Source organism: Petaurus breviceps, unplaced genomic scaffold (genome assembly GCF_028583685.1).
Source record: "Petaurus breviceps papuanus isolate PSGF00001 unplaced genomic scaffold, PetGlider_PUasm1.0 178, whole genome shotgun sequence".
Classification (NCBI taxonomy): Eukaryota; Metazoa; Chordata; class Mammalia; order Diprotodontia; family Petauridae; genus Petaurus; species Petaurus breviceps.
In genome coordinates, this window is record NW_027185777.1 from 36,129,361 (window position 1) to 36,146,961 (window position 17,601).

Here is a 17,601-nt window from a genome sequence, read left to right on the forward strand (position 1 = left end):
CCTCCTGACTCCAGGGACCGTGCTCTATTCACTGTGCCACCTCGCTGCCCCTGGTCTTATTCTTTAAAGCTATGTCTTTTCTCAAGTGACTATCTCTGTTTTTGTGTCTGGAATGTGACTCTGCTCCCTCAATCATACCTCTAATTTGTTATTAAGTTGCTAAATTCTCAAATGAGAATTTCCTACTCCACTACTAGGGAGGATAAAAATCCCCTTCTTCCCCTCTTGCACAAAGTGCTTTTGGTTTGTAATCTCCCTCACTCTGTCTCAGACTTTGGAAATTCACCCAGGGGATAGCTATCAAAAGTCTCCCAGAAGTGTGACTAAGATGTTTGCCCACTGCTTCTGTTCCTTTCTTGAGGCGTGTGAAGAGGTGTTCATACCACATAACTGGTTTAATTATGTTCAGAGTTAGTTAATTCTTCACTAACACCTTATAATTGTGTGAAGGTCATCTGGTTCAGTCTCATTTTCTTAAAAAAAGAAACTGAGGCTCAAAATAGTGAAACAGTTTACTCAAAGTCACACAGAGAGAAGTTAATGGGGCTGGAACTCAAATCCAGGTCCTCCTGCTCCTGATGCAACACTCTTTGTTCTTCACTCTATTGCTCTGGTCTCCTATATGAACTTTGCAACTATGAAAAATACATTCTAGAAGTGCCACTTCCCTAGTCTGAGCTCTGGTTCTTCACTTTTACATCTACTTAGGAAAGGGGAAATAACCACCTTTTTGATACGTCAAAGAAATGACCCTTCACTTGGCTGATGACATATCCAGGAATCAGGCTTTTCTGAGGCAAATGGAAGGCTTTTCAGGAGAATCTAAGCAGGCATCCTCCATCTAAGAGGCTAAGAATTTAAGAATCGAATCTCCTACTCTAAGAGGCCACCCCCAGGAAGTCACTAGGTAACATGCCGTTCTTTCAGGTATCTTTTCAAATAGGATTTCAAAGTCAATGTAAGTATAACAACAAAGTCCTCGATTGGCAAAGGGTCATTAACTCTGCGGAGAATCTTCTTGTGAATCTGACAAAAGTAACTCTGCAGAGAATCTTCTTGTGAATCTGACAAAAGCAAGTCTTAATGCCTTTAATTATAAATGATTGGACTTGGCTTAGTTCAAATCAGAGCTACTAGAAGTAAATTGAGTTAAGTGGGGGAGGGGAACTCGGTTGAACCATCTTTACACTTGGTTTTTCTTGCCTGGGGTGTTTAGAGGGTCAGGGAAAAAAAAGAGAGAGAAGTCTCTGGGCAGTATTATCTTTGAATACAAGGGCAATTTTTACATAAAGTCAGGTTTAGGGGACATATGTAACACCAACACTCAGGAACTAGAATGTACACACCAACAGATGTCTACACAATGGAAAAGAAATGTCTCTCTCTAAGACATCTTCCACACTACTGCAAAATTGGTATTTCTAAAGCATAGATAGGTCCATCAATGTCATTCCTCCCCTCTTTAAACTCTTGCCTCAAGGCCCTCAAAGCTGCTTACATATTAAGCTCCTTCCTCCACTCATTGGCTACTTGCTGTTCCCCATTCCTTTTATTTCATACCCCATCTCTATGCCTTTAAACAAGCTGGCTACCTTTCCTGAAATGTATTCACTCCTTAATTCCACATCTTAGATCCACTGATTCAATAGATGCCTTCAAAGCTCACTTCAAGAGCTACCAACGCCTTTCCTGATCTGCTTAGTTGCTGGTACACCACCTCAAAATTATTTTGTATTAACACAGAGATACACGCATGCACACATACACACATGTGTAGTAAAGTCTCCCACCAGTTGCATGAGATTGTTGTATGACTCAAAAGGAGGCAGACTAGATATCTCTAGCCTCTACTCTCTCTTCTCCAAGGGAAGCTGTAATTCTTGCCAGGAAGGGAAATAGAAGGTAGAGGGCAGAGGCTAACTATTCTTTTCTCAGCCTCCCTAAACTACAATTATATCTATCTGTTCCCTTATATGTTATTAGTCTAAGAGACTATTTTGCCAATGCGATAGCCACAGCAGCTGCTATGAATATGCAAGCATATTCCCAGGTTTGAATCACAAGATATAACAGACTCTTCCTTGAAGACGAAACCAAGACATGTATTCAAACACCAGTAAGCCAAATCCATCATAGTAACAAAGAAGTCTATACACATTGCCAGTGCAGGGAGCACCAACGACTGAGTGTTCTTTGTAAGACAAAATCCACACACACATTACCAACACAAACATCCCCAAGCCTTCCCTCCATTAGGTACTCCCCTCCCCCCACAACAAGTTCTGCCTCTTCCTGCTCCACCCATTTGGCAAGCTCCTCCCATCATGGGCTCCATGTGATCACATAGGCCTATTAAGGGGAAGGGAAGATCTTCAAATTCCCTCCCCATTACAGAGACTTAATCTTCAGTTTTAAGCTAATCCTTTGATCACTGTTCATTAATGGTAAAAGGAGGATCCAAGATTTGTATCCAAGCATTGACTCCCTTCCCATTAAATACTAGTTTTATAACGTCTATAGCAAGTAACAAAGAGACCCAATTATCTAAGCTGATAGCAAAACAGAGATCAGATAAAATAAAAATAAGAGAATATATATTGCACAATACAGACTGAAGAAGCTCTCCCATTAGGAGTGAAGTAATTCATCTCAACCAAGAGAGACACAATCCTAGATAACCACAAAGGGAAATTTCCCAAAGTCTCTAGTATAGCAAGATGGAAATGGGGATATGATCCCTGTTCTATATGTTGTCTTCTTCCCAGAATCTTTTCTTCCTTCAGCAACCTGAAGTGGGGTTTATATTTTGACTATCTTCACTCTGGAAGCTGGAAGTCAGAAGTATGCAAAGTGACTACAGAGCCTGAAGAGATTGAAGAAAGTCAAGAAATTGAACTTCTCTTCCATTCTCATCAACTCCATCCCACCCATCATACACCTGTGGGGCAAGGCTCTCCACCACTGAGGAGAGAGTCCCATACCAATTAGCTTTGAGACTCAGGTTACATTCATGCGTGTGTACACACACAGAGTCAATTTTCAATATTTGGGCATTTAACTTTCTCAACTTCAAGCATTTGAGACATTATATTAGTAATCTTCACTTTCTTGTTGGCAACCAGACATATTCCCAGTTATACACAGTAGAGAAAAAAGTAGAAAGCATGATGGGTGCAAATTTGTGGAGTAGCTGGTATCCTACTAAGCTGCTGACCAGTTTGATTGCAGCCTCAAGGATAAGTATCAATTCACCTCTGATAAGCTCCTAGTCTCTGATACCATTTAGGATCTCAAATGGTACAAGAAACAGATGTTAAATGGCACACAAAGCAGACATTGCTGATGGATTATTTCAAGTTGGTGCATCCTTCATGATCTCCAATGCCATCTACCAACTGTGAAGGACAGAGAGCTGGAGGTGATATGGAGATGTTGCCAGTCTCAGTGTAAGCAGTAGGTAAAGTTCCAATAATATCTCCCTAAATTTCTAGAGGGTGGCCATGATAGAGAGGTTTTCAGCAGTATAGTATACAGTATAACACCTTCACACTGCCATCTGACTGTGTCACCTGACACAGAAGAAGGCAAGATGCAGGCTAGAAATGTTTATAACTTTAAGAATCTTATTTGTTGTGTAGGATTTATGGTACTGTAGATGTCATGTTTTCAAAAGAATATTGTCTGCAATGTTTTTTTAAATTGAGATATTAGTACAAAAGGTCACAGAATTCTAGAAAATTACTAGCAAGAAAAATGTTTTGCATGTTACCAGTTTTATTTTATGTACTGCATTTCATGGGTTATTTCATGGCTACTGTATTAGTAAAAGTACATATTATCAAAATTAATGTTTTGTTATAAAGAATTGTATGTAGAAATATGTATTTTGGGAAATATTTACTGGAAAATTATTATTTTAAGCGATTATAGAAATCTAACCCCCTATTTCCCATAGGTTCAGTGTATCAACATTTATGTTTTTTTACTTTGATGTCATTATGTAGATATATTTATGTATATATACATATACAAACATACATGTACACAAAATATACATTATATATGTACACACACAGAGATAGACACACATACATTTTTGAGTGTATAGTTCCTCCAATAGAATATAAGCTCTGTGAAGTCACATTTGAACTCGTAAAGATGAGTCTTCCTAATTCTAGGCCTTGCCCTCTATTCACTATGTCACTGTAATGGGAATGCAAATTTGGAAGATCTTCCCTGCCCCTAGGCTAAAGTGCACCAGAAGCCTGGGGAGGGAGGCTTGTTTTTCAGTAGATACTTTTTGATTGGCCACTGGGTCAATAAGGTTGTTACATTCTTTGAGCCAGGAGAAGGCTATATAAGCCCTGATGTGTAGCTTTGTTTTGGGACTCACTTTGAGAAGTGTTCTGTGATTTGATCTGAATTCTGGGAAGCCGTTGTTGAGAGTCCCCTGGCTTTGAAAAACCCAGATGTGGAAACCCAGATGTTGACTGGGTATGGATGTAATGGTTGGACAGTTTGGAAAGCTGTCTACTTGATCTGTTAATGTCTTGATAATTCTGTCTGTATATTTTGAAGTTTGGGGTGCTGACCTTTTTCCCCTGAACAAGGTAAATGATATATGTCTGACTGATTAAAGTAAGCTTATTAACCCATTTTGAGTTGCTTTCCTTTAACAAAGCAGATCCAAGAACCTGTATGGGCAGCAAACCCTGAGGACGTGCTTGGGGTGCTTGCTGCTACAGTCACCTACCTGCCCCTAGACTAAGATTTACAAAACCATAAGGAGTTGTTATTATTATCAAAGAGAGACTGAGTCAGTATAGACTTCTGTGATCACTACAGAAAACTACTTCATGGTCATAGCAGAATGCAGACTGAAATACAAGCACTCTTGAATGTATAAATAGCAGTGGAACATGACAGGATTTTGAAGTGTGAAGGAACTATCTTATTGTTCAGCAATGATCTACCAGCCCCTTTTGAGGGTACCATAACATACTAAGCTTTTCTCTGATTTAGTAACTGAAGCATTATCAGGAGAATTTGGAAGATGTCCAGAGGACAGTTACAAAAGGAAAAGGAGGTCATGCCATATAAATTAAAGAAGAAAAAGTCAAAAAGATACCCAACACTATTCAGATATATGATGGAATATGATATGAATAGTGCATAGATCCTGTCTACATTTAAGAAAGGACTATTGTAACAAGAGATATCAGGATTAGAAAATGGGGGGAGGGGAATTTCAATGGTTCTAAAGCACCTTAAGATGCATTATTAAAGAAGACTTCGGAGTTTTCTTCTCTGGTGGGTCTTTTTTAAAAGGACAGATCTTTTCTGGAATGCTTTTCTTAATAGCTCTAGAAGCAAGATGAACAAAATGACTATTGAGGTCCCTTCTAGCTCTCTGATTCTTTGCTCAATCTGTTGTATATCTGACGTTGATCCAAGCCAATTACACTTTGCCAAAACCAAATTGATGGGATTTTTCTCCTGGGACTGGAAAGTGGCAATATGTCAAATATCTCAGTGATAGCCATCTCATTTTTTCTGGTTCATTTTCTACATCCAAACTATATATGTGCTTTTATATGAGATAGAAAGATAAATAGATAGTGTGTGTATTTAAGAATGTTATAATTTGGCTCCTCCTTAGGATTATGCACAAACTTGATGACCTAAAGCATCCTTTTTTATACTATTGTGGTTTATTACTGTTGAGTGTTTTCATAAAATTCTTGTTTGTATATTTAGTTATTTCAGTGATGGGTAGATTTTCATAAATCTTAAAAAAAAAAATAAGCAAACTTGCCTGGAAAGGTTTATTCTTAGTTAATCCAAAGTCACTGTGTTCCCATGATAGCACTCACTTCTCATGGAGCAGGTTTTCCTTTTTCCCTCTTCTCTATTTTTCCCTAGTTTCTCTAAATTTCCCTATTCTTTCCAAATTTCTCTATCTACTCTGCCGCTTTATAATTTATAGATATCATGCCTCCACCAATAGTCTGTAAGTAGGAAAAGGCCTGATTTGAATGAAGGGGAGAAAAAAATCTGCAAATCAGTAAAGCAGAAATATTGAATCTAATGGCAGAAGCACCTGGTCCCATTAGATGTTTTATTGGGGAATTGCCCTTTGCATTATGAAATCTTCATAAATATAGCATAAGAGATGAGCTAGGTGGAAGAGTGAATAGAATGTTGGCTTTGGAGTTAATAAAACCTGAGTTCGAATCCTACCTCAAATACATAAGAGTTGCGTGACCCTTGGTGAGTCACAACTTTTCTCAGTCTGTTTCCTCACCTATAAAATGAGTACAATAATGTTGCTGTTGTTTTCAATTGTGTCTGACTCTTTGTGACCCTAGTTGGGGTTTTCTTGGCAAAGATGTGGTTGGACATTTCCTTTTCCAGTTCATTTTACTCAGGAAGATGAGTCTTCCTGACTCCAGGGCCAGTACTCCATCCATAGAACCTATTCTTAAAGGGTTCTTCCGAGAATCAAATGAGAACAGATTAAAATGGTTTGTAAACCATAAAACCATTATATATATATATATATATATATATATATAGATATAGATATAATATAGATATAGATATTATATAGATATATAAATGCCTATAAAAATGCCATAATTATTATGGTTATTGGTTGGTGGAGGGGATGTAGAGTTTCAAAATGTAATTGTGAGATGTGTCCTAAAAGTAAATTGCACATATTTTATAGAGTTAGTGTGTATGTGCTTGAGAGTTAGGGGTTAGGGGTGGTGGGAAAAGGGAGATGAAGCAACAACCATGCCACGTGCTCTGTCCAAAGCCTACCTGATTAATGTTACACAGGAGTATTTAAGCCCCTCTACAGGAGACCAGGAGAAGAAAAGCAGTGACTTTTTAGAAGTCCACCACTCAGAGAATCACTTGTTAATATTAAATCCTCTTTTAGGGGTCCCCTGTTAGGAAGGCGATATTGATAAACCACAGTTGAAGGCATGTTCATCCCTATAACATAGAACATACTTTCATAAAGGAATGGGACCAGTGTCCTTCCTGTAGAACCTTTATGTCAGGGTTAATTGGATTTGGAGAATAATCCAGAATCAAGGATGCCAAAACCAGATCATTAAAGAAGTGGAAAAATTGGGAGTCAGAATCAGGTCACCAGATTGGGGTCAGTAACATGGACATTGAGCTTGAGTGGAAGCATATGCAGGAAACAGGGAACAGGGTCAGAAACAGATGTCAGAATTGGGTTGCCATGCCAAAATCAGGGAGGCAGCAAGAAAACAGTCAGACAGCAAAGCCAAGACAAGGCTACGAAAGGCCAGAGTCAAGAAAGGTAGGGAAATCACCATGGTTCATGTTCACAGGCTTAAAGAAGGCAGGGTCAAAGAGTATGATCCCCAGGGGTGGGGGTGGGGTGGGGAGAAGAATGAGGAATTAGAATACATGGCTCTTCCTCCATTCAGAGCTATTTGTAGGGGATGGAAAAATTAGATCTCTATTAAGTGAGACTTTCACAAACTGATACAAAGAGGAGGTGGCTAGAACTAAACAGTGACTCAAGAAGGCAGTAGAAAGAGTTGAAAAAAACACTCAAGATTATGTATAGCAGCCTATCAGCCCTACCAATGCAAAGTATATTACCTAACAGGTAACTTGTGTAGCGGATCAGGGTGGGAGTCAGGAAGACCTTGAATCAAATCATGAGCTATGGGACTTAACCATTCCATGTTTCTATTTCTTTATGTGTAAAATGAGGGGACTGGACTTGATGGTCTCTTAGGTCCTTTTCAGATCTAAACCTATGGTCCTTATGTCAAAGTTCCTTCAACTATGTACTATCCTTTTATGCCTTCCCTTCCCCATGATGATAATGCACTTGATAAGCATTTTAATTATATTTTGTGCTTCTAAAAATAATGCTGGGCAGAGGTGGGGTATCATAAGGGTTAAACTCTATGATTTCCTCTACCCAGACTTCAAGGACCTCTATTATCTAGGGTTCCTATACTTATCCAATATTATTTCCTACTCCCCAATATTCCGTTATTCTAGTCAGGACAGTATTCTCACTGTACCCTGAATCCAACATTCAACAAAAAAGCCTTTTAAAGCACGATGCATATGTTGTCCTTAGTGGGGTAAACCATTCTTCATGTATGTCCAAGGAGGCCATGCTGAAGCAGCTACTGGGAGTGTAATATCCAAATTAGCCAACAGGTGGAGATCCAAGATTGAGTTGTTTCAGTTTACACCTACTGCATGCTTGAGCAACTCTTAGGAATGAAGTCTGATCAATTTATTTACAACCAGCTGTTCCCTTCTCCTCTTCTCAGCTGTTTTTACCAGGCTTTCTCAGCCAGTAAATAAACATTTATTAAGTCACTAAAGCGTGTCAGGCACCATGCTGAGCATGAGAAGGCAAGAAAGACAAAAGACAGCCCCTGCCCTCAAAGAGCAGACAATTTAGTGCAGGAAACAATGTGCAAACCACTAAGTATAAAAAAGCTATAAAAGGATAAATTGGAACTAATCAATAGAGGGGAGGCACTAGAATGAAGGAGGATTAAGAAAGACTTCTTTGCAGCCTAAGGTTATAAATAAACTAAAATAGCTCATAAAATCTCACCTGGCTCATCACCTATCCCTTTGAAATCCCAATCTTTTTCCCAAGCTTGCAAGGAGAGAAAGTCTTACTCATCTTCTCATCGATTAAATGGTTGCTTTAGGAAGTGAAATTAACAATGTGACTTTGAAACTCCCAACCCACTTCTCTGTAAAATGAGTGGGTTGCAATCAATGTCCATCAAGATCCCTACATCTATGATTCTGTGGTTTTCTCCTAGTACAACCTGATCTTAGACACTCAGTAGATGTAGCTGCTTCTGTGAAGATTCATTTTCTCAACTCACCCAACTATTTCTACATTAAACCCTGTTGCTGTCACAGAAAGGAAGAGTGGCATCTTCAAAGGATTTTGTAACAAGCACACAAACTCAGAATGACAATTATAGCATCAAGGGAAGGGGTCATTGCCTCACCACATTGACACTTACTTAGTATCACTGTGTGGATGGTGACAGCTTTCCACTTCCACCTTCCTGCTGCTCTCTCCTCATACATCCTAGAGGGTTGCATCAGGATGGCCTTAGACACTTTTTTTTATCCTGGCACACTTCCAGCTTGGTATATCCTCTTCTTTCTGGCACCCTAAAGATTCGGGGAATTGAATGGAGGAAACACAAGCTGTTATACATAGTTACATCATGGGTTATACAGGTTTTCCCAAAAGTCTTGATACAGTTTTAATCTTCAATAATTTATTAACTTTAATAGTTTACTAATAGCTATTAAAGCTTAAAAACTACTTGAAGGCTTTTGGGTCCACCCTGTATGATGAATAACTTGTTAAGCTCCCTTAGTCACTTGGGATACAAAAATTTGAAAAGAAACAGTCCCTTCCTTTAAGGAACTTATTTTCTAATGAAGGTGGTGGAGAGGAGGTTTTGATAAAAACACAGAACAATCTAACAATCAACAAGCATTTCTTAAATGCCTGCTATGTTCCAAATACTATGCTAGGTGCTAGGGATAAAAAGACAAAAAAAAATTCCTATTCTCAAGGAGGTTACATTTTATTAGAGGGAAAGAATTGTACACATAAAATTAAATACACAATATATGAAAAATAATATGAGGATAATATAAAGCACAATGTAATGGAGACAAAAGAGAAATCCCTATAATGTTCTCTTGGAAAATATGAGGGTAGAAGGATATGATCAGGTGTCCAGAATTATATAACCAACTAATCCATCAATCAATAAATATTTATTAAAGGCTTATGATATACCAAACCCTGTGCTAAATAGTTAGACAAAAGTAAAAACAGGTCCTGGCCTTGAGGAGTTTATATTCTAACTTGGAGACAAGAATAAAAAGAAATATATACAAGATACAAGCCCAGAGCATCCCAAGCATGGGGCACAGCCAGTACAAAGGCCCTGGGAGATGGAAGATGGGAAATGGAGTGTTCTGTGTGAGAAAGAATAGGTGGACAATTATGGCTGGATCATAGAATGCATGGAGAAGTCACTATCATTCATAAACTAACATACAACAAATATAGGTCCCAAATTATCCTTGAAAATTCTACAGAAAAACTACTGGAACTAGAGAGTGTTGTCCAGTTAAAACCATTACTCATCCTTGACCAGGTATAACACTGATCTATAAAAATTTTAAAACTCCATTTTATGTTGCCATTCTGGATAATCCTCATCTCCAAATTAAGTAGAACAAAAAAACTTGGAAACTATAGATGTGCCACATGAGATAAAAAAAAATTTAAGGACATGATCAAATGTTTTTCATCCTCTCTATTCTGCCTGCTACTAGAATTGTTTCAAGGATAATTTCAGTAAGGCTGGAAAATAAATTTAGATCCAATACTTTAATTTAATTACATTATACAATTATTTTATCCACCTAGCCAACAGTTCAAATAACATTGCATGTGAAAGAATAGTAGCAGGATAGTGACTTGTCCCAGAATGATCTCTATCTAAACACAATCAAAATAGGAAGAAGATAATGTTGATGTTGATGATAATGCTGATTATAAGTGACATATTGTAGCAGCAAGCACCCTAGAATACCCATGGTGGCTGCCAACACAGGTTCTTAGATCTGCTTCTACAAAGGAAAGCAACTCAAAATGGGCTAAAGATCTTACTTTAATCAATCAAACATCATTTACCTAGTTCAGGGGAAAAAGTCAACACCCTGAACTTCAGAGAATACAAACAGAATACAAACAAACAGATCAGCAGACAGGGCTTCCCACTGTCTGACCATTACATCCATACCTAGTCAGTTACCAGAGAAGGAAGAACCAACATCTGGTTTCATCTGGGTTTTCAAAGCAGGGGGGCATGGAGGGGGGGTGCTCAATGGCTGCCCAGAGTCTCATCTGGACAAATCACACAACTCTTCCCAAAGCAAAATCTCACATCAGGGTATATATAGCCTTCTCCTGCAGCAGAGACCATCACAACCCTCATGACCCACTGCCCAACCAATATAAACATTTATCAAATGCCTACTATATTCTAGGCACTGCGCCAACCACTGAGAACACAAATTCAAAAGCCAAGCAAACTCTTCCCTCAAGGAGTTTATATTTATATTGAGGGGATATAACATATTCTCAGATACTTCTCCCAGAGCCTAGCATTGTATCGAGTGGATTTTCCTATCTTTCATATTACATATGTAATAGTGAATTCTACATCCTCCTTCATAGGTCTTTCATCCTGGAGAAGTTTAGAAAATGGACAAAGTTGTTTGGAAACATGAGGTATTCATGGAGAATCCACTAGGTCTTCAACTTTGGAGTCAGTACCTCTTGACTGTTTTCTGAGTATCCATCATCTAAATAAATGGACATATTTAAAGACACATCTCATCTCAGATGTAGAGCTCATAAGAACACTTGGTCTGCATGAGCATATATATATGAGTATACATATATATGCACATACATATATGCACACACACACATATATATGTATACACACACACACACACACACACATATATATATATATGTACACACATGCACACACACTTTGTCAAGTTAGTCTGTACTGAGAATGTTGATATCTCTGTCCAGCCCTGGGAGGAAGAAAGTAAAGGAGGAAACTGGAAGCCCAGAACACAAGTATCTTAGGTTATCCTCATTAATACTCCCCTTCTAATTTCTATCAGGTGAAATTTCCTTACTATCCCTAGAGGATATTGACAATAAAGAAACCTGGTCAGGAATTCACAAGGCCATTTAAACACTATGGGGACTAGCTGGCTTGGGGAAAGCTAAAGCTAAACAGACATTTCCTCAGTGCCTCTTCTTTGTGAATCACTGGGTTGCGTGTTCCCAACAATAAGTCCTCTCAGAACAACTGGTGCAGTTACTGCTGTCCTCTGTAACCTTCTAGGCTGAGTTCTGTGGTCTTAGCTTTTCAATGCTAGTCATAGACTATGGACTATGTCCTTTCACCCTTGCCTATTACAGCTTGCCTGACCACCCTCTAACCTGACCCTTAGTGCTTAACCTCTTATGAATATTGTAAAGCCAAGACATTAGGCAAATTTTGCCAAACTGTACTGTAATGCCAAGCAAAGGCAACTTCCCAAGGTTCAAATTACCAGCATAGGTGCTCTCCATTTTATTCAGTGACAAATTAAGAACAGAGAAGATGAAAATATAACATCATTCAAAATACAGCATTTACTAAGTGTGATTAAATAATCTCCAAGTACTACCTCACCCCAGGACCTTACATTCATTCAATCAATTACAAAGTCCCTGTTCTAAATACTACTCCACCCCTAGGCTGTACCTTCATTTAGTCCACCACAAAGCCCCTCTTCTCAAATGGAGATTAGTTTCCAATCATAAGTAAAGTACATTCATTTGTTCAATCATAGAACACAAAAAGGTCAAAAGTTCCCCACCCCTGGATCACAATTGAATCTACCCCAGAGTTACAACAAGTTAAAGCACAGCACTTAATACCCAAATGGAGGTCTTTTCTTCATCTTGATAGGAGGCAAGTTCTCAGCAATCTTTGTTCCTGGGGAGACAAAGCTTAGCAAGGCCACAAGATACATTGCCAGTCTCTTCATTAATTCATCCTCTGTCTGCAGAACAGTCCTAGGACCCCTGAAAACATTAGCATAACCCTCTTCCAGGATTTCTGTAAACATACAACAAGAAAATCCTTCTTCAGGGCTTCAGAACCAACAGCAAGGTTCCAAGAATTCTGCAGCAACAGCATTGTCCTTCACCAGTGGACAGTATTCACTCTCTGTCTGCAGAACAGTCTCAGTAGCTCTTAACCAACAGCCAGGTTCCAGAACTTCTGCAATAACAGGACTGTCTTTCACCAGTGGACAAATCTGGCAAAACAACATCAAAACAGACAAAGTACCAGCAAAACAGCCATGTCTCCTCAGTCCTTGGCAGCTCTGGAGGCAGGTCTCAAAAGTCCAGGGCAATTCAAAGTGGCCCTCAGCAATCCTCTCAGTCTCTCTGCCTCCACGAGGGTGCTGCTTCCAAAAAGTTCTTCTGCCTCTTTCTTGTGTCTCTCCAAATCTACATCACCAGCTCCTCCCAGTTCAGCACTCTCTTTTCAAGTCAACAAGTCCATCCCACAGGTGGTATTAACAAGCTCTGGGTTTTAACACAATTAAACCAAAAACCAAGCCAATACAGGTGACTCTTTAAATGCCATTACTATTACACAAACCAACAAAGTTCAGTGGGATATAGCAGACGTAGTACAGGCTTGAGCATCAAACCTTTCAAGACTTTTAGGGATGAGGAACTCTCCATCTCCTGAGGCAGCCCCCCCCCCTTTTTTTTTTAAAGAAATTGGGGTTAAGTAACTTGCTCAAGGTTACACAGCCAGTTATTTCTGGGTGTGGTGCTGAGTATCTGAGCCCGGATTTGATCCAGGTCATCCTGACACTGGAGCCAGTGCTCTTACTTGCTGAGCCACCTGGCTGCCCCCTGAGGCAGCCCTTCTACTATGGACATTGCTAATTGTTAGAAATTTCTTCTTACCACAACTGAAACCTGCCTCTCTCCCCATTGTTTCTAGTTCTTCGTTCTGGGATCAAACAAAATTATAAAATTTTCAAGTAAAGGGAAGAAAATAAGCATTTTTCAAGCACCTACTATGTGTTAACTACTTTGTAAATATTATCTCATTTGATCCTCATAAGATCATATTACTATCTCCATTTTACAGTTGAGGAAATTGAGGCAAACATTTTTTTTTGGTAACTTGCCCAAGGTCATACAACAAGGAGGGTTTAAGGCTTTCTGACATCAGGCATGGCTCTCTACCCCCTATGCCATGTAGCTACCCTAGTATGGAAGGATCTCTAGATCTGGTTCTCTAACTGTAACTATGTGTTTCTGAGTCAGTGATCTTAACTGTAAAACCTTGGACTTCAGCTTCTTGAGGTTATGGAAAATTGTACAGGGAAGAAAGCACTAAATTTGAAGTTGGAGAACATGGTTTTGACCTTTATTAACTCTATGACCTTGAGTCTTTTCATCTTTTTGATCAGATTGTCAAGCAATAAACATATAATAAACACCTACTGTGTGCAACTGTGCTAAGCACTGGACCTTAGTGTTTCACCTGTAAAAAAAAAAATAAGGTGACTTCTAAGCTTACTTTTAGCTCTTAATCTCTAATGTCCAAGATCCTTCCAAGTGTAAAATTCTATGACACTTTGGAAAAACTGCAGTACCACATATGCTGTCTCTATTTTCTCCCCTCATTCATTTTTAATAGCTAAAGCCAAAGTCTGGTTTTATTAAGGTTCTTATTACAGCCTCTTCTCTCTCCCCCTCCTTCCTAGTTCAGTGCAGAACAACATTTAAGGAAAAAGAAAACCCCCAAGAATCACAAATTCCTCTGAGTCCCACCAGAGCTGCTCCTAGGGAATATTTGTGAAGGAATGAGTTATAGAAGAGCGTGAGAAAGTCTGGGAGTCTCCAAGTCCTGTGTTGGAGACTTGTAGGAATTTTCATCTGAAAGTTGGCTTGCAACTCCCTTCACTTGCAAGCATGGATGTTATTTGTGTTTCCCTCCTGAAGCCTGTTGGTGCAATAACTTCCAGATAGAAAAACCCCAACCCCTCATAGAAGTCATGCTATTTGAATGAATGGAAGCACAAATCAGTCTCTCCAAAACTATGGTTCAATTGCAATGGGAAGAATTTTTCCAATGAAATACCTCTCCTTTTTTTTCCATTTCTTTCCATGCCTGTTGCCACCAGCAGCATCCTAAATGCATTTCTACCTCTATTTCTGACTCTAACCCTAACTAAATCTAGATTCCTCATCTCTTCAAACCTAGGTAATAGCAATAGCTTCCCAGTTGTCCTTATCTGATTAAATTCTGCTCACTCAAATTCATCCTTCATGCAACTGCTCTGTTAATTGGGGGTAGTTGGTCTGAAAAAAAAAGAAAAACAAGTATGACATATATGTAGAGTAGACATGATACCATGAAAAGAACACTGGCTCTGCATTCAGGGTTCAAAGTCTGCCTCTAATACCTACAACCTTCATGACCTTAAGATAGGCACTGAACTTCCTGGAGTCTCAGTTTCTTCATCTAAAAAAATGATAAGCTTAGACTAGATGACCTCTATATAAATACCAGCTTGTTATTATTATTATAAATTCTTTTTCTTGCTGATCATAAGTCCTGTGCTCTTTCTCATACCTCATAAGTTAAAAGAGATAAGAACAGAACCTGGTCTATTATCCCCTAGTCTAGTACATCAAAAGCAGAAATACTGTTTTTAACATTACTTGTATAGCTACAATTTATGATTCATTTGGTTTAATTTCCTACCTGACAGACTCCAGCACTCCATTTCAGAAATTCAAATACCAAACATCAATCCTTCTTAAATCTTTCTTAAAAGTTCTAGTGTCTCTCAAAAAAAAAAAGCTAACTGGTAGCCCAACATACTTTGAAAATCCCAAGTGAAATATTCATAAAATCTTATGACTATCTCAATTCTAGGGAGAAAGCTTACCAAACATAGTGACATTACTTAAGTGATTTATTGACTTCTAAAAATTTCCAGGAAGTAAAATTCAGAAGCACCATTTAGTTCTATTAAAACCTAGCCTGTGATGTAGACTAAACTTTCTTATCAAGATGTAGACACCAGGTCTCCATGGATTTCTAAGAGTTTCTTCTGGAGGATGAAGTGGAGAAGACAACTTGTCAATTGGTGTACCATACTGGCTATAATAACCAGGTCAAACCAGTGCACTTTTATGACAGACTCTGATAATCTTTGATCAAAACAGAGATGATCACAATTGGAGCTACCTTTAGACAACATAGTAATATCAGTAAAGTTTATTTTAAGGGACCCAGACTTTTAATTCTTTCTTTTGGAAGTACCTTTCCCTCCTTCCTCATGGTCCTGGGTCATCTTATTCTCTCCACTTATCCCTATTAAAAATCTCTTCTTTGGAAAGGATTTGATATGAAAACCTAAGATGATGCAGAGAATATGGAGCCTATGTGTCAGGACATTTAGCTTGAAGAAAAAGACTTTGGGGAGGGAGAATTTCAAAGGATAATGTAGGAAAGCTATTGCCTTAAAAAAAATCCCAAGAATTGACATGTAAAAGGATGATTAGGCTTCTTCTGCTTAGCCCAAAAGGACAAAACTAGAACCAGTGGGTGGAAGGGACAGGGACTCAGATTTCAACATAATAGTAAGGACTTTCTAGCAGTTGTAGTTAACAACAATGACTAGTTCATAAAGTAATAAGTTCTCTGTCACTGAAGATATTTAGACAAATGTGTTGGATGACCACCTGCGGGGATGTTGTAGAAGCTAGAGGTTTAAACCAGGTGACCTGTGATTTCTTCTGAAGCTAAAGCTCTATAATTTATAGCTTAGTCTAAATTTTAATCACCGAGTTACCTCTCCCGAGACAGTATATTCATGTAAACTATTTTTCCTCATCTAGGAAAGAAGTATTTAAGCAACTTCAGCAAAGGAAGGAAGGAGGTATTTGGAGGATGCCTCAAAAATACACTGCATGCATAATGATCACTATTATTTGAAGGAATTATTAGGAACCTAGCCTTACACTTTGGTGAGGATACTCAGAGTTGACCTCTTACTTCCCTTGTTCCTGGGCCCTTTCCCTTAAGTTACTCAAACACTACTTCTCGATCCTCCACCCGTCAGTTCTGTATTCCTCTATTTATGTGCTGTCTCCCCTATGACGATGCAAGTTCCTTGAAGGCATACTTCACTTTGGGGGGAACTGTCATTATCAGGATTTTTTTCCCTGACATTGAGTCCAAATTTGCTCCTGTGCATTTTTCACCTATAGTTGTCCCTTCTGTCCCCCAGAGTCAAACAGAACTAGTCTGACTCACAATCCATACGACAGTCCTTCAAATTCTTGAAGACAACTAACAGACCCTACCCCTTAGCCCACTCCAAGCCTTCCACTATAGGTGAAAAATATTCCTATGCTTTCACAACATTTTAGTTATAGTTTGGAGTTTACTGTCACACAGCACACAATCCCCATTGTCTTCTGAACAAGACTAATTTTACTAATTTTTAATTCTTAAGAACCTATACTGTTTCATGAATTTTAGCCATAAAATAACAATGGAAAAAATATTGGCATTAAAAAAAGATTAATTATTTAGAAGTTTAGAAAAATTAGAGATGATATATCTCTGGTGATTTTAAAATAGGACTAGAAAGGAATTTACATGCATCTCAGCTATTATATAAAACCTTTACAAAATCTTTATAAGACCATATATCAGGACATAAAGACTTCACCAAAAAAATGAGAAAATCAAAAATAGTAAGTACACCATTTACTGATCAAAATGTAGTAAAAAAATATGTTCAAGAAAGGGCCCTTATAGAAAGATTCTAAAAGTAATTGTAGACTAAATATTATAATTCTAAAAAACTGTTAAGTCAAAGAACATACCATAAAGACAATAGAAAATT